General features: G+C 42.0%; 1 non-coding gene across 1 annotated transcript; it reads left to right on the forward strand.

Moving 5' to 3' along the window:
• The first annotated feature begins 287 nt into the window (after positions 1–287).
• Positions 288–362, forward strand: Trnas-cga (transfer RNA serine (anticodon CGA)). The gene has a single exon. It is a non-coding gene; the product is annotated as a tRNA-Ser (tRNA).
• Positions 363–5,316: the final 4,954 nt, after the last annotated feature.

Below are 5,316 nucleotides of genomic sequence, written 5' to 3' on the forward strand. Positions count from 1 at the left end.
GACCTTTGCCTTTCGCGGGCAAGTGCTCTACCAACTGAGCTACCCAATCACGACTCACACCCCATCCTCACAGCTGTACTTCTGCCAGTACCTCGTCTCCTACCTTCCAAACTCAACAGAAGCTGTCCTGCGAACCTGGAGAACTGGCACTTCTGAAAGAAAGGATATTGGGCAGACATGGCTTAGCCACAGCCTGGAGCATGATTCCAGGAGAGCTTCTGTTAAGTTTGGAAGGTAGGAGACGAGGTAATGGCAGAAGTAAAGCTGTGAGGAGGGGGCGTGAGTCGTGCTTGGGTAGCTCAGTTGGTAGAGCACTTTCCCCCGAAAGGAAAAGGTCCCGAGTTCGAGTCTCGGTCTGGCACACAGTTTTAATCTGCAGGAAGTTTCAGCAATTGTCTGGTATTCCACACCACAGTCATAGGATGGCCATGAAGATTTGCCCTATTTTTAGAGGATGTCTGCACGTCGCCCATGGCCCTTTCGGATGTGGTTCAACGTAGTCGAAACTGCTCGAGCTTGGTCGAATCCAAAGGTTCTCTTCTGGATACAAAGCTGCTTCAGGAATTGTGGGGAACAGTTTTGTAGCCAGCAGCGTTTCGATTCATCGGTGGTATTGAATTCAATTTCAATGAGAGGTCAGGCTGTGATGAGAGTGGAATTTCATAGTCGTTTTCGCTCCACAGGAAATACTGCCAATTTACTGAACAGATGGGAACACGAAACTTATGTTTTATTTTAGTTTGGTTGTAACATCCATTTACGGAAATAGTGGCTTAAAATGTCTAGATCAAAAGTTAGGATTTCTTCAGTTGTTTCAAAAGTTTTGCGTTCAGTAGCTATTTCCCAGTCGCCCGCATAGCCGAACTTCCTGGACTGTGTTGGAGGGATATCAGATTCATATAAGTTGAACAAGAGAGGATAAAGGGCGGATCCCTGTAGTTAGAGACTATTCAATACTTTTGGACAGCTAGTGTCTTTTTCTGTGGTTACAGTAAATCTCCTTCCAATTAACATGTTGTCAGTTAGGTTTGACGTCCGTTTTCATGGGAAAAGCTGCAATAATTTATAAAGCAGTCGATACCTCCAAACTGTTTCATGTGCTGCAACTTAATGTTTTCTGCTTCATTCGGTATCCTGCTTCCATAAATGTCGTTAAAGGTAAGACTTGATCATTGCAACTTCGTTCTGCTCAATCAGCTTGCTCAATAGGAAGGTTCTCAAAGATTACTGGACAAATCCGATAGAATTCTTTCAAGGGACTTATAAATAGTCCTATTGGGCAATAGTTCTTAGACTGGTCGGGTGCCATGTCGGGCTTGAGTATTGCTATGACTGCTTCATTTTTTGTGGGACTGAACCAGATGTCATAATGTCAGAGGAGAAATCCGCCAGCCATCTTTTTGTATAGTTCCCACCATGTAGAAGAAGGTCTGTGTGACTTGCGTCAATTCCCGGTGCCTTCCCGGGTCTTAGAGTTTTAATAGTAGCAGTAATTTCAAGTACAGAGAAAGTTCTGGAGAAGTCAAATTGCTCACTAGTGTTCTTCTTGAGCAATGCAAGTTTGAGTCTGATGTATCTTGTATGAGTTTTATCTCTGTGTGCTCTTGATGTGGACAGTAAATGTGATGCAATCCAATTAGCTGATAGATGAATGTTTTTCCTTACTTTAAGTTTGTTTCCATCCAACTTCCTTAGTAATGGCAACGCTTTTCTACTTGATATTTGAAAACTGAGTGACTCAACAGTCTCTGTCCACCTAATACGTCTGATTGTACTGAGGCTATGAAGTGGGTTATTCGGGTTTTAAAAATTCGTCATATTACTTCTCAGTAATTTCATTCCGACCTGGAATATATTGTTTCCGGTAGCTCCTGTGGATTGCCTTCATTGCTGCACTTAGCTTAGGTCCAAAAAGCCTCTCATAGTTTTTTGTTTTTGGAGGAATCCAACCACGTCATTTGTCCAAATTTTTAGGAAATCCATATCAGTTTGCTTTTCTGAAGTTCCATCTAGGTCATGGAAAGGATAAAACGAGTGAGATATTTGTCCCTATTTCAATTAAGACTGGACGGTGTTGGCTGTGTGGGAAGTCTTTTAATACGAACCGCGAACTTTGGAGAGAGAATTTATTTTCATTAGTTGTTACAAAGCATAGATTTGGATTATACTCCTGCCTGCAAGCTGCTGACACGAATGTTCCTTTATCCTTTGCCTAACACCAAGTATAAGTTATCGTCTTCCTCCCGATTTATAACGGCTTTACCATTTTCATCTCTTTCCTTATACTTCCATTGAGTATGGTGGCTGTTAAAGTCTCCGAGGTATTTGACGGGATGTTGTGATACTGGGATGACCTGTGGACTCTAATAGATAGGTGGGGGTTTGTATACATTAATAACTGTTAGTTCTCCTACTTTTACTATAATTTCGTGGATGCCACTGAGACCAGATGCAGAGCATAGATGTACATTCTCGACTGACGATCGTACGTATGTTGCCACTCGGTAAGCACGGTGGTACTTATCTCCTAGGAATTCAAAATCAGGAATTTTTCCTCTCTGTTTCATTTTCAGTTTGTTTTTCTTGAACAACAACAACATCGTGTTATATTTTGTTAAATACTTCTGTAAGACTTGGCATTTTGGTTTACTTATGCCTTCAATGTTGATTTGACGTAACTTGATAACAGATCCAAAGTTTATAGGTGGAGGGTCCTGAGAAGAACCGTATGATTCCACGTCTTGTGACAAATTCATTTTAGGCAGGAGATCTTTGAGATTATTTGGCTGCTTCTGCTTCTGTTTCTTGGCTTTAGATATTTGCCTTGAAGTGACTGCTTTTTAGCACCAACCAGAGGGCACATGTGACTTATGGTATGTCACGGACGCGAATAGTCATTGTCCCCCGCACAAATAAAGATTAGCGTCGTCAGAAGTAGTCGGTAGTGAAAATCAATAACCAACCAGTGAGTAAGAATTATCACTGTCCTCCTGTCTTTCGACAAGAGTCAGAGAGAGAGAGAGAGAGAGAGCAGGATTCCATGCACAATTCAAGCAAATCCTCCATCTCTACTTGCAAGGTTAGTTGCTAATTTAATTTCAATTGCGTCCTTAATAACGCTACTTCAGTAGCTGGAAGTGCATGCCAGAATCCGTGTTGTTATGTACCATAGACCACCGGTGCCTAGACAATGTTCTGTAATAGGAGATTTGGTCCGCAGTTGTAATCGTGTGTGACGCTTACACTCAGTACACTTGTCCTCTACAGTCTCCATAGTCTGGCCAATATATGAAAGCCACAACTGCAAGCAATACTGTAGACACCCGCCTTAAACAAACCAAGATCATTCTTTATGGAACGTAAAAGAGAGTTAGTCAGCTGAGTTAGCCCATCTTGAGTTCAGATCAGTCGTGTGTAGCGCTACCGACCAACCGTGCACCGGGTGAGTGATGGTAATACCGAGATGGAACCAAAGTCTACGACTTTTTTGCCTTACGAAGGGAGCATTACGTGCCGGATTGGTCGTATTATGTGCAAATATGATTTAAAACGCGTTTTTCACCCACTTATTAGTGCCCTTTTACGTTCCATAAAGAATGATCTTGGCTTGCGTAAGGCAGGTGTTTACCGCATTTCTAGCAGTTGTGCATGTCATACATTGGCCAGACTGTCAGAACAGCGGAGGACCGATGCACTGAGCTCAAGCGTCATATTCTCTTAGAACAGTGGAGCAAATCTCCTACTGCATAATATTGTCTAGGCACCAGTCATCTTATGGGATATAACAACACGGAGATTCTGTACTCATTTCCCGCTTTTGGGCTAGCGTTATTAAACAAACTGTTTGAAAAGTTGCAATAGAAAGTAACGTTACAAATATATATGAAGGTTTTGATTAAATTCTGTGTGGAATGCTGCTGACCCCTCGTCAAAACACAGAGACACATTTATTGAGGTTCATTATCGATAACTTCTGACGTCGATGACCTTTGCTTGTGTGATTGCGCTAACGTTTACACTGCGTGTGTGTGTGTTTCACCTTTCTGGAATTGCTTTGCAAATCGAGGTTTTAAATTCACTTGCACAGCGCTTACTTGTTGCAGTTTTGCCTTGAAAATCACAGGGTGTGTAACTGTCGAATCATCGGCGATTGTCAACGATGCCACCCGGCTTCATTGCCATAAGCTATTCTAACATGGTATAACCCAGGAAAACTTCTCGTCTCGTACGTGTAAAGCTTGGTGGAAGTCGCTAAGTGCTATATTTATTAAATGCTGAATGCATACATTCTGGGTAAGTAGTGCACTATCAGTTAATCTGCCTCGAAGATCGGACGAGATCCGGTGTTCACAACGTAGCAGGCCCATCGCCGTTTTTTAATTCAAATTATTCAATGGGAAACCTCTGCGCAGAAGTCGCTGGTATACTCGACGGCTAATCACTTGCTCATTTCTGTCTGTGTTCACCTACCTTAGGAGTTTACTTAGTCCACTTTCATTTCGCACAGTAAAGGGTGTCTCAAAACTATTGCAACAACTTTGGCCATCCTTGCTGACTTCTCTCACTCTCTGAGCAGCAGTTACTCATAGATGTGTTATTGACTGCTACGTCCAGCTGGAGTATGCTAACTCTAGCATCACATCGGATATGGTAGTTCTGTAAGCCAGTACGGTGGGAACATAATGCAGGTTAGCTCACGTACGAAGGAAGTGTTGTGTGTGTGTGTGTGATGGTGGGTGGGAATTAACCCAACGAGATCGTGTTTAAATAGACTATCGATTGCCGTAAAATGAGATTTAATGCATATCACCTAGAACGGTTTCTTTATGCATCAGCTAGTATTATTGTTGGATGGAGTACATCCCAGAAGAGTTTTCTATATGTAGAGCAACACACTTCTTAAACTGACATGCAGTTTTATTTCTTTTTCTGTTAAGTAACACGCGACACCCCTTATTCTGACACTTTCTTCTTTCTCAGCCAGACATATGAGCTCGCTGATGGTCACTCATGAACAGAGCAGTACCTAGCAGTTTCTCTGCAACATTAATCCTGCAGAGGAAGTATCAGGTTTTTTTTCTTTCTTTCGTGTCAGATCTCAGTTCATTTTGAAATACTGCTTACGGTTCTTCAAAATCTGTATCGTTGAGAAACAAAGCACTTTCTTCATTACTTCTGTTGAAAACACTATCAACATGCGTCTTCCTGCTTATCACACCACGAACTACTCTCTTCGCCATGTTGGTCGTTTACTTAGATTAGCTAACGCATGACACATATAGCCTATGCTTAGGTTTAGAATAGATTTAAGAGCCA

This window comes from Schistocerca nitens, chromosome 1 (assembly GCF_023898315.1).
Source record: "Schistocerca nitens isolate TAMUIC-IGC-003100 chromosome 1, iqSchNite1.1, whole genome shotgun sequence".
Classification (NCBI taxonomy): domain Eukaryota; kingdom Metazoa; phylum Arthropoda; class Insecta; order Orthoptera; family Acrididae; genus Schistocerca; species Schistocerca nitens.